At 35.7% G+C, this 13,687-nt stretch overlaps 1 long non-coding RNA gene across 1 annotated transcript in view; it reads right to left on the reverse strand.

Annotated features, from left to right (window-relative positions):
* Window positions 1-12,850, reverse strand: part of LOC143663474 (uncharacterized) — a 45,044-nt gene extending 32,194 nt beyond the window's left edge. Inside the window, exon 1 of the long non-coding RNA XR_013165945.1 lies at window positions 12,516-12,850. This is a non-coding gene — a long non-coding RNA (uncharacterized LOC143663474). The remainder of the gene's footprint in view (window positions 1-12,515) is intronic.
* Between the last annotated feature and the right edge of the window lie 837 nt (window positions 12,851-13,687).

A 13,687-nucleotide genomic window follows, 5' to 3' on the forward strand; every position in this document is an offset into this window, starting at 1 on the left:
TAGTGATCTTTTGCCGTTTTCATAGCATGTAAATATCTTGATTGATTTACTTTGGGAGTTGATTTCTTTCAGTAGTCTAAGGCCTTGTGTTTGTGGGAAGGTTATACAGCAGGGAGCAAGGAGCAGGGTGCAGGGTAGGGCACTCAGTACAGTGATTTGTTTCAGGGCAGGTATGAGTGCAGGTTGGGGATGTCATGCTGATACTTGTGAACATGGGCCTCCAGCGGCCAAAAGGGTATAGCTGTGTAGGTGCACTGGTCTGGGGGAAGTAATCCTGGTATGTGCTGGTCTAAGGCATGGGGCCCTTTGTATGTATGAGGAGAGCTGTGGCAGCAGGTCGGCATTATGGCTTCGTGGATTGGCAGTAGCTGTGACCCTGCTGCACAGGTCCGCACTTTCTCAGATCTGGGAAGTGAGACTGAGGGCTATGTGCATGAGTTGAGCTGTTCTAGGACTGCTGTAAAGTGCTGCATTCTTTCTTCATGCCACAATAATGTTTGTCAGCCTGCATTTCTCCCATCTCTCATCATGTACTTTTTCACCATTTGGGTAGCAAGTGAGCTCCATGAGGCATCGCTGCCACCACCACTGTTGCACATGCTTATTCGCTCTCAGGTCTCTCAATCTGGTGTCCCCTACCAAGCTCAGACCTGAGTCTAGAATCTCAGTACCGTAAGAGTCACTCTGGATATTTATGTTTAGTCTCAGCTGACTATATAAATTGTCCAAACTTGGACAGTTTTGAGAGTCAAAGGACATACTTAATAAATTTTCCAGGTCAACATGTGTAATGCAGGTCTGTCTAAGTAAAACCAGATATGGCCCCTTGCTCTTGGACAGCCAGCTCTGCTTAGCTTTCCAGACCTGCCTTCTATTTCTCCCTATTCTCCTTTCTGTCCAGCTGGAGTCTGTATATTCCACCTTCCAGGCAGTTAAACAGTGGGTATTCTCTACCTTCATGGGCTTCTAAATAATTGCAATGCACCTGAAACAAGTCCCAGTGAGGAAAGCAGAATCTCTAATAGTTTCATGCAGGAAATTTAATATAGAAAATTGGTTACATGGGAAATAGGACAGCTGAGGACCTATCAGGGATTAGGGAAGCTGCTTCCACTTCTCAGGATAGGGGAAATGCAGTATCACTGGAGCAAGGGAACATAACTGCCAATCAAGGAGACCCTTCCTGGTGGGAGTTGAAAGTTGAGAGAACACAGGTGCTGTCAGAGATGACACTTGAAGAAGAAAGAAAGGAGACCAATTACCCTGACTTCTCTCTTCTTCTTGCCTTCCATTCTCCTGCCATACTTCCTCTAGTGAACTAAGAGAAAGCCAACTTCCAATGGAGTCTAGAAAAGCCACCTAACTAGACATACAACACTGAAGAGGGCTGGTAACAGATCTCTGAAAACAAAATAAAACAAATCAGGCAATGAATATGCAATGATTTTATCAAATCTACATATATTTGTGCTGTTTCTATAGATTGAATTATCAATGATATATGAGTAAATCCTTTGCATTTTATTGCCACTCATAATGACCACATACAAAGCAAATTGAAAGTAATGCTTTTGAGTCAATTTGCTTCCAAATATTAAACTAAGAGAACTAGTTGAGTTTTTTGGATTCAGTGTATTGTAATGAAAATATTACAGAGGGCAGGCTACATGGCTCAACAGGCAGAATTCTTGCCTGCCATGCCAGAGACCAGGGTTTGCTTCCCAGTGCCTGCCCATGCAAAAAGCAACAACAACAACAAAAATATCATAGAATCTTGAGGTTACAAGAAACTAGAATAATGGCTTGGCCCAATCACAAAAATGCTGTTTGAGGTCCTGCCAAGCTAGCATCAAGCAAGCATGACTGATTACCTCAGGGAAGTTCCCCACAGAGAACAGTGATCAGAGCATCTGTCAGTAGGTGTTCACCTTTGGCTGCTTGCAGCCCTTCAATGAACAGGATTCAGAGACTAACTGACACCGTCCCATCACTGCTTGGAAAAGGTATGCATTCATGCTATGGTAAGATACTGGCATATAAAAAGTCTTTTGGAGTTTGTTTCTGAGGACATACATCACTGATACCAGATGGTAAATTTATTGACTCTGTAGTACATCGTAAATGAGGTTTGTATTCTACCTTCTTCATTTAGTAGCAGTTTGACTTTAAGCAAATTTTATAACTTCTATGTTTTTTAGCCCCCTTATTTGTAAAAGCAGGGTATTAATATTTCCTATCATATAGGGTTCTTGTAATTATACACTGAAATAATATTTGGTGAAGGTCTGCCACATGGTAAGGTCTATGAGTTATCTACTATTTTTATTTTCTTTATTATTTTGGTCATTATTCTGTTAATGGAACTTGACTATCCCTTAATGTGTTTAAACTGCTGTTTACACTGAATCCATAAATGGGAAGAAATGGGATAAATTTTGGATATCAAAAATAGAAAGCCAGGTATCTGAGAAAGTTAAAAAGACAAGAGAGAAAAAGTATTGAAATAAATTGTTACAAAATTCAAAAATACTCTATAGTTTGATTACAGAGATCAATGAGTTGAAAAATGCCAATATTTGGTAAAAGAAAAGAAAAAAATAGAGCAAGGAGAAATTGCTCATCCCTGATGCCAGTTTCATCAGAATTGAAACGATTGTTTCAGTCTTTTCCCTCTTTTAACATTTTCTTCATTAGTGCTAAAAGCTTATGAACTTGTGCCTACATACTCACCAATAATCTACTTCTTTAGGCCAATCCTTATAATTCTGTACTGCAGTCTAGCAGTATCAAATGCATTTTTCCTATATTTGTGTAGAAATTATATAGACAGAGTAGGGGAGCAAACAGGAGCCCATTTTTTGTGACATCCCTTGTCTACACTTCCCTCAGATATTCTATTCTTTTTTGTAGTAAACTGAGAACTATCCATAGCAACATCCCCCTTTTCTAGGAGAGCTAAGAAAAATTATTTAAATATGACTTTAGAAATGTGCATCTTCCCTCTGATAATCTATGCTATGTGATTGAGCAAATCTGCATGAATTGAAAAGATGGCATTGTTTCATTTGATATGGTATAAAAGATTAGACCCTAAAGCCTGTAAACTAGTAAACTGGATGGTACTTTAGTCTCTGTTCTTCCATTTACTATGTGATATTGGACAAGTTTAGATGTATTTCTAGGATCGCATTCAATCATCTATGAAATTAGAGATTTAGACTCAAAAAATCTCTGAGGTTTTTTCAGTTACTAAAATTAGCAGACTTCATTATTATCAATGAATATACATGCACATATATATGTGCTGGTTTGAAAGGATGTGTGTCCCCTAGACAAGCCATGCTTTAATCTAAATCTTATTTCATAAAGGCAGAATAATCCCTATTCAATACTATATGTTTGAAACTGTAATCAGATCATCTCCCTGGAGATGTGATTTAATCAAGAGTGGTTGTTTAGCTAGATTAGGTGACAACATGTCTCCACCCATTTGGGCAGATCTTGTTAAGTTTCTGGAGTCCTATAAAAGAGGAAACATTTTTGAGAATGAGAGATTTAAAGAGAGCAAAGCAGAACAACATAGCCACAAGAAGCAGAGTCCACCAGCCAGCAACCTTTGGAGATGAAGAAGGAAAATGTCTCCGGGGGAGTTTCCTGAAACAGGAAGCCAGGAGAAGAAGCTAAGAGATGATGTCATGTTCACCATGTACCCTTCCAGATGAGAGAGGAACCCTTACTGTGTTTGCCATGTGTCTTTCCAAATGAGAGAGAAACTCTGACTGTGTTTGTCATGTGCCTTCTCACTTGAGAGAGAAACCCTGAATTTCATCGGCCTTCTTGAACCAAGGTATCTTTACCTGGATGCCTTTGATTGGACATTTCTATAGACTTGTTTTAACTGGGACATTTTCTTGGCCTTAGAACTGTAAACTAGCAACTTATTAAATTCCCCTTTTTAAAAGCCATTCCATTTCTGGTATATAACATTCTTGCAGCTAGCAAACTAGAACAATAAATATGTGTGTGTATGCATGTATGTATATATATGTACACATACATATACCTATGTATATATGTATATAGAAGTGTATCAGAATAATAGCAATTGTCTTTAACAGGTGGAATAAAGGTTAATATTCTTATTTTATACATTTGTTAAACTTATAATGCAATGTACATTGCTTTTATAATTTAAATGAGTACATAGTTAGCATTCCAGTTCTAATAATGGCAAAGTAGCTTTTATCAAAATAAATCTTCTACTCAGAGCAATTAATCCTGGAAAATAATTTAAAAAGCACCATTTTAAAGCAGTAAATAATGGACAAAGGTATCCATAAGAGAAAAGTCAACTCTTGAAAGTAAACAAGTTCGCTTATTGAGATCCATTTTTATGCATCTTTTTCTCCAATGACACTTTCAGGCCCCCATGGTGAATGATGGTAATGAACCAAACAAAAGTTCATATTCTTATTAACTTTAATGGTGGAAATCAGCTATGACAAAGAGATAGAAATTAAGAGGGCAGATTTCAACTAGAAGGGAGTCTTAATCCTTTCGAGTCCTCAACTGGGTGTTGGGCTATGCATGCATTTCAGGGATTCTATGGAAAGTCATGAAAAAGGGATTCAGTTACTGCCCTCTACAACTCAGAGTTTGAAGTCTGAGTTCCATCAAATCAGAAAAGAATGGACAATATCTTGGACTTTTCATACACATGTCTTAGTAAAGCATAAAATAAAACCTTCACAAGTTCTAGGTGATCAGCTAGTAATATTACTGCTTACTAGAACAAATAATAGCACTCATAAGATGGAAACAGAACTGCAAGTCTCCAAATTTTTTCATGCAATATTCAGTACACAATAAGATTATGGGACTTATGAAGGAACAGAAAAATATGACACATTGTCAAGGAAAGACAACGAAGTTAATATAAACAGATTCCAAGAAAATTCAAATGTTTGAATTAGCAGATGTGTACTTCAGAGCTGCCACTGTAAATGATTTTGAGATCTTAAAAAAATACACACAAGTGCACACACATATGCACACACAGTCCTAATGGCAGATCAGATGGGAAATCTGGGAAAAGAAAGAAAACAAATAATAGAGCAAGCAGATATTCTGGGACCAAAATGCAAATATCTGAAAAGAAAGAAAATCACTGTATAGGTTTAATAATCTTTTTAAGGAAATATAAGTAAAGTCACTAAATTTCAACATAATCCAGAAGAAATTCTACAATTCAAAGAATAGGAAAAATTAGTTGTTTTTTAAATGAACAGAATTCCGGTAACACATGCCAATTTGTTTTGTGAGGCTTACACAACTTTGCCTCCAAAAAACAAAAGAAAGTTTCAGAACAATATCTATTGTGAACATAGATGAAAAATCTTTACCAACAATTATACATCTAATCCAGCTGTATATAAAAAGGAAAGCACATTGTGAACAGTAAAATTTCCCTGGAAATCACTGTAATTTCCCACACTGATCCCATCAATGAGGAAACATATTATAATCTCTACTGAGATGAGAACCCTTGGTAAATTCAACTCTCATTTATGATACAGGGAATTAATAATTGAGGAGAATTCCATTAACCTTATAAAACATACTTATAAACATTGCATAGCTAATATGACTATGATGCTCAATTATAAAGTAGTGGATGCTTTCCACTGGTCTAGAATAAGATGAGTCCCCTACTACTACATTTATTAATCATTATTAAACATTATACTAGAAGTATAATAATTATACTAGAGGCCTGGAGGAAAAATTTAGCATCAGGGTGTCTTAGAATCTTCCATCCAAGAGAAGAAGATGACCCATTTCAGGAATTTCCCAACCATCAACCTAGCAACAGAGCATAGTTCAAATAGGCTTATTCTTCTACAGGAATAAAGAAGATTACTGACAAAAACATCAGGCAAGATCAGGAGGATCAATTAGTAGCCTTGTATTTAATTTTTGAATGCTGTCATAACTCAATATTCCAGAAATGGGTAGGCTTTTAAAAAAGGGATTCATTAAGTTACAAGTTTATAATTCTTGTAAATTTGTCCAAAATAAGGCATCCAGAGAAAGATACCTTGAGTCAAGTAAGGCAAATGGCATTTGGGCTTTCTCTGTCACATGTGAAGACACTTAGAGATGTCTTCTGGATTTCTCTCCTGGCTTCTGATTTCAAATTACTATCCCAGGGAAATTTTCTTTCTACATCTCCAAACATCTCTCTCTGTGTCAGTTCTCTTGGCTTCTTGTGTAATCTGGGGTTTCTGCATTTCCAAATGTCTGCATTCTTGGTTTTCTTCATTGACTCCACACATCTCCAAATGTCTGTGTGAAGGTCGCTTCTGAGCTTTCTCCAAAATGTTTCCCCTTTTAAAGGACCCCAATAAACTAATCAAGAAACACTTTAAATCAGCAGAGTCACATATCCATAATCAAAAGGTCATACCTACAACTGGGTGTGTCTTATCTCCATGGAAGCAATCCAATTAAATTTTAACCCTAAATAATAAGTCTGCCCCCACCCCATAACATTGGATTAGGAGAAAGAACATGGCTTCTCTGGGGTACCTATCAGTTTCAAACTAGCACACCTTATTTAAAAAAGTGGCCAGAAAAAGCACTCTCTTCCGGCAGTTGGCCCAAAACTTACTTCCCCAACTCAGAGACACTGTCAGCCAAGGCAAATGGAACCCCACCAAAACAAGTAGTTTGGTTTCAGAATTTTATTTCTGTGGGTCTGAGTCTCTCCTCCCTACTACTGGACATCAAATAGCTGATGGTCACTGGTAAGTGGGATGCCACCACCAAAATCATTCTGGTCAGGGAAATTTCTTTGTCTCCTTGGCCTAAGGCTCTTTTCCCCAAAGATACAAGAATACCTGGTGGCACTGACAAGGGAGATCCCACAACAAATGTGCACTTCCCAGGAAAGTCTATCATTCCCCCATACATAGAAAAGATATCACCATAATAGGTGGTTTATCCCAGGAAAATCTTTGTCCCCATAGGTCTGAGATTCCTTCTTCCACCAGGATACAATGACTGACAGTGAAATACCAGCAAGGTGGATCTTTCTACAAAAATATACGTGGAATGGGAAAAGTTCTTTTTATCCACATATCAGAGACTCCTTCCCCATCTAGAAGCACCAGCTGGTTTGACCTGAGGCAGCACCACAACAACTGGTAGCAGCCATAATGATACTAAATAAAACAGCAAATAAAATTGCACCACAAAAAAAAATCTAAAAATTAAATTCCTGTTAAAACCCAAGTCCACAAAAATAAGCAAGACCTGAATTCTAAACCTAAACTGAGTGGCTGCTAATATCAAATATTTAATAGCATCCCAAATATCCTAATAGCCCATGTCTCCTTGTCATGCCAAGAAACACTGCAATCACAACTTCGAAGACAAAGACAATCAACAGACACCAACACCTAGATGAATCCAATGTTAGAATTATTGGAGAAGGACTTTAAGGCCTCCATTATAAAAATTCTCCCTGAAAACATGGAAATTCTCTTGAAACAAGTGAAAAATAGAATATCTCAACAAAGTAATTGATGTTATGCTTAAGAAACAAATGGGAATTATGGAACCAGAAATACAATAACAGAAATAAAAATAAAGTCCAGTGGATGGGCACAATATCAGAAGGGGTGGAGTAAGTGAATTCAAGAGAAGATCAATGTAATTTACCCAATCTGAGCAATAGAGAAAAAATGAAGATTAGAACAAGCAAAAGAGCCTCAGGGAACTAGTGGAAAAATAGCAAAAATCTAACATTCACATCATCGGAAAAACAGAAGAAAAGGAGAAAGTGAGTCACACAGAGTAGGTATTTGAAGAAATAGTGGCTGAAAAGGTCCTAAATTTGGAAAAAGATGTAAGTCTATAGAGGCAAGAAGCTAAGCAAATATCAAATGGATTCACCAAAAGAAATTCCTCTCAAAACATATTATTAAACTTATGAAAACTAATGACAAATACAAAAAGCAAAGCAAAACAAAACAAAAATATTTGAAAGTAGCCAAGAGAAACAATGCATTACTACTAGAAGAAACCAATTCAATGACAGTGGATTTCTCAATTGAAACCATGGTGGCCAGAGGGAAGTGGTACAGTATTTTTTCAAGTGATGATAGGAAAGAAATATCAACCATACTTCTTTTGAAAGTAACTTCAGAAATGAAGAAAAGCATAAAACATTCTCAGATGAAAGAAAACAAAATTATTTGTCTCTAAGGAAAAAGCAGAAATATAGGTACAAGAGATACACTATCCTCTCAGTACTGAGTTGTTTAGATCATGTTTATGATGGAAACAAAAATTGTTACACAATCTGATACTCAAGACAATGATATTTAAAAATGGGGAAGGTAAAGACAACTATATGGAAGTAAAGTTTCCACCTTTAGTTGAAATAAAAAAATGTTGACAGCAATAGACTATACATACTGTAATAGTACATGTAGAAATAAACCACTTAAAAATCTCCACAAAAAGATGTGCTCAACATACCACAAATAAATTGAGATAGACTCCTAAAAGGAAGAAGATAAGGCAGACAAGAAAAGAGAAACAGAAAAACAAAAACACAGGAAACTGCTAATTAAATGGCAGACTCAAACTCCAACATAGTCATCATTATCTTAAACATAACCGGTTTGAATACATTTAAAAGTCACATTGGCCAGAGATGGAAATAGTAGAAAAATGTTCATAAGATACTCACTTCAAATTCAATGCAACAGGTCAATTGAAAGTAAAAGGATGGAGAAAATAATTACCATGAAAATATGAATTTTATAAAGCAGGAGTTAAAATCTTAGTATCAGATAATAGATGCCAGATCAAGGAAAAATCTTAAGGAAACGAAAGATGTTACCTAATGATAAAAGTGATCAACCTATAAGAAGAAATAGCTATCTAAATGTGTATGCACTAAACAACAAACTTCAAAATAAATGAAGCAAAAACTGATAATGCAGAAAGGAGAGGCATAGAGAACAACAATTATAATTGATCAATACAACCCTCTCAGCAACTGATAGAATTCTGCGGGTTCTCTTAAAGAACCCCAGCAAGTGGATCATAGACCCACCTTAAATGGGCAGGGTCACATCTTCATGGAAACAAAATAATCAAAAGATCCCACCTAACAATAAATCTGCCCCCCAAAGATTGAATTAAAAGAACATGGCTTCTCTGTGGTACATAACAGTTTAAAACCAGCACAACAATCTTACTCTAAAATTTATATATAAAAGCTCAGACCGTAGAATAGCTAAAATACATTCTTTCCCTCAATACAGAGGTGTGGTAGATTATGTTATAGACCGCAATTTAGACATATTCTTAATTTTAATCCAGATTCCTGAAGGCCTCGTAAAGAAAAGGTCACAGAGAGATGCTGAGAGCCAGCAGGAAACCAGATGAAAAAGAGAATGATGTCATGATATGACACAGAAAGTCAATGAAGTTTGTGCATTGCCAACAGCCACTACCAGAATGCTAGTCTTTGGTGAGAAAGCAAGCTTTGGCATTATCCTGATTTTGGATATTCTGTAGTCTAAAAACCATGAAACAAAAATTTCCTTTTTGGGGGGGGGGGGGGTTGCATGGTCTGAAAATTGAACCCAGGTCTCCCACATGGAAGGTGAGCATTCTACCACTGAAAAATTTCCATTTTTAAAGCCAATCTATTGTGTGGTATTTGTCATAGCAGCTTAAGCAAACTACACAGCTTCAGAATTCAAGACAGTATCATGTTGTAGAAGATACATACACATAGATCAGTGGAACAGAAGAAAGAATCAAGAAATAGACTCACACAAATATACCCAACTGATTCTGCAAAAACAATTCAGTGGAGTAAGGATGGCCTTTCTACAAGTAATGATGAAACAAATGGATGAAGGTTTTAGGCAAAAAAATCAGCAACAATGTTAACAAAAATAAAACAACACAACTGCCTAATTTCACATAGAGTTTTATATAAAAGTTAATTCAGAATTGATGTAAATATAAAACTTAAAACAAAAACCTGTTTGGAAAAACAGAAACAGAAGAAAATTTGGGTACCTAGGACAGGGTAAAGTGTCCTTGTTATTGATACCACAAGCATGATCCTTAAAAAGAAAAATATACATTGAAGCTTGTCAAAATTAAAAAAAAAAAGAATTGCTTTGTGGCAGTTCCTGCTAAGAGTATGAAAAGACAAGCTACAAACTGGTAGAAATCATTTGCAAACCAAATAACTGACAAAAAACAACTGTATAGAAAATACATTAAAAGGTTCACAACTCAACTGTAATAAATCAAACAATTTGATTAGAAAATAGGCAAATCACATAAAAACACATTTCACTAAAAATAATATTCAGCTGGCAAATGAACACATGAATAAATGAGCACATAAATAGAGTTCAGCATCTTTAACCATTAGAGAAATGCAAATAAAACCACAGTAAGATATCACTATATAACTATAAGACAGGCTAAAATAATATTAATTTTAAAATAGAACAGCCCCAGATACTGACAAGAATGTGGAGACTGGATCACTCATATATTGCCGTTGGGATTACAAATAGTATAGTCACTCTGCAAAATAATTTCAGTAAGTTATTAACATGACAAACATAAACTATCATTGAGCCAGAAATTGGACCTGGAGATATTTCTATCAGAAAAATTAAAACTTATGATCATGCAAAAAACTGTGCATGAATTTTCATAACAATTTAATTCATAATAGCCCAAACCTGGAAACAATCAGATATCCTTTGACGGGTGAATGTAGAATATCAATATTATGAGATGTTACTCAGCAATTAAATGGAGCAATTACTGATACACACAATGACATAAATATATCCAAGAAATGGAGGACATACTAGCGGTTGCAGGTTTAGAGCTACGACGGAGATGGGTAAGAGAAGGGTGAGTGTGGTCAAAAAAGAGCAACAAAAGGGATCCTTGTGGTGACAGAATTGTCCAGCATTTTGACTGATGGTGGATACATGAATCTACACATGCGATAAAATTGCATAGAACTAAACACACACAAATGACTACAGGTGAGAAAATCTGAATGAAACGGTGGATTGTATCATTGTCAGTATCCTGGCTATAATGTTGTACCAAAATTTTCTAAGGTATCCCTGGGGAAACTGGGTAACAGGAAAATGGGAACACTCTGTTATTTCTTACAACTCTTTGTGAGTCAACAATTATCTCAAAATATAATTTTATTTTTAAAAAGCTTCTAAAAATAAATAAATTTTACAAAGTCTCCAGATACAGATCATTTTAAAAATACATACTGAATTTTATATATTAGTTTTGACTACTTGGAAAATAAACTTAATCAAAGCATTTCTATTTACAATAGTATCTTAACAACAAATAACTGGAATTAAGTAAACAAAAAGTAGCTAAGCCCTATAAAATGAAAACTATCAATTTAAATCCTATATATGGAGAGATACACCATGATCATAGATTGGAAGACAATATTTTAAAGATGTTAATTATTACCAATTTAATCCAATTGAAAGCAGGGTCTTTAGAATGAATTCACATTAATTTTTTTACAATTTATATGGAAATGTCAAGGAGATAAAATAGCCAAAACAATCTTTAAAAAGATGAAATGTTGGAGAACTTACACCACCTAGTTTCAATAAATGCTATAAAGGTGGTATATGTATGGCAATGTACTATTGGTGAAAATTTCAGCATATCTAAATTATGTACTGTTAATGTAATGATGGATTTATACAAAGATGGAACATAAAAGAAAGTCAAGAAATAGACCCACTCATATATGTTCAATTTTCAGCCAAGGCACCAAATTATTTCAATGGGGAAAGAAAAGTCTTTTATTTTACAACAAGTAGTGCTAGGGGTGGGAAATGGATATCCCTACAGAATAAAATTATCCTTGAGTCTTACTTCACTCCAGATGCTATTTGGGATAGCTTATGTACTAAATAAAAGCTGTAACTATAAAGTTTCTTGAAGAAAGCAGAGGAGAATGTAGCCACAATCTTCAGGATAGGCAAAGACTCAGACAAGAAACAAAAAGATACATACATATATATATATATATATCTTTTGTATTTTCATACATATTTATAGATTTTTAAAGGAAAATTTAGAATTCATGAAAAAATCTAAAATCTGAGTTTGATATTGTTAAAAGTAATATATATACATATAACAAGCTGGGAGAAAATATTCACGGTATTCATTTGACATAGGACTCCTATCGGATTATACAGAGAACTTATCTAAGTAAATAAAAATGGTCAGACATTTTTAAAACAAACTTTACTGAAATTCATACACAATTGCTCAGTAAGCACAAAAGAAAGTGCTCAACATAATTAGTCAACAGAAAAATGCAAATTAAAACCAAAATGAGATACTATTTCACACCCACTAGAATGCTGGCGAGGATATGGAGCAAATTCTGTTTTACTCACACTGTTTTGAGACCCACTCAGAGAAGTAGCCTGCTGTTCTTTGTTCTAAATTTGGAAGACGGAAATTTATTCTGATGGAAATCTTTCATCAGATTAAAGCATCAGCTCACTTCAGTTTTCCACCTTCATGCTGGCAGCATTTCCAAGTCTATATTGATGCCATCCTTTCTTCAGTCCCTGCAGCTTTGATAATTAACTGTTCCTGCACAGCTGTCTGGGTTACTCAGCAGCCTCCCTTTCTATCAGCTACTCAGTAGTAGTACATTGCCCTCAGGTGCCCTCAGGGCAGGTGAGGAAATTTTATTTGGTCATAGTCCTAAAACAGCAGGGTAGGTGTTAAGGGAGGGGAGGTGGGTGTGTAGAGGGCATCAGTGGCTTTCTAATAGCCTATGGAGAAACAGTCTAAATTAGGAACAAGGCAAGATCTGTGGGTTTGGCCAAGTTGTGGACGTTAGATGTGTTGCAGTGAAGTCAACTGTAGGTAACTTTCGGGCGTGAGAAATAGTTATCTTTGTGTGGGAAACTCTGATACATACATTCCGTTTAGTTTTACTATGTGGCAATTATTTCTACTTAGTGTCAGGGAGATATAAATGCTTTTTGTGAGTTCACCAGACTTGTAAGGCTCTGACCTGAGGTTTCAGCATAGCTCTGTGTGAATTCCCTACTGTTGTTATTTTCATCTAGGGCTCATTATTAAGTACAATCACCTATCACGTTAATTCGGTAGGAATAAAAAGGAACCTTGGGAAAGGCAGGTTTATCAGGAGCTGAATAATGGCAACGAAAGGATAGCAAGAGTAAAGAAGGAAAGTGCAGTTGGACACAGGACCACATGGGCTGCAGGAAGGAACAAGAGGTTTCTCCCTGTAAATCACTGTCGAAACAAAATCCAGTATTTGGTTTCTTAAAATGATGATGAATATGAGGACCTAATGCTAAATATACGAACACAGAGTATTTTGCTATTCACCAAAGTCAAAATGAAAGTGATGTTTGTATCAGACTATGCCAGTTTATTTGGGGTTTGTGAGAATTCCACCAATTTCTAAATAGGCTGTGAATGATTTAAATCTGTCTTTCTGCTCAAACATATAAGAACTCTAGTGGAGGAGAGGATTTTGGGAGGAACGGGGGACTCTTAATCCAAAATCTTCAATTATTTTGGAACA

Source organism: Tamandua tetradactyla, chromosome 19 (genome assembly GCF_023851605.1).
Source record: "Tamandua tetradactyla isolate mTamTet1 chromosome 19, mTamTet1.pri, whole genome shotgun sequence".
In the NCBI taxonomy this organism is placed as follows: domain Eukaryota; kingdom Metazoa; phylum Chordata; class Mammalia; order Pilosa; family Myrmecophagidae; genus Tamandua; species Tamandua tetradactyla.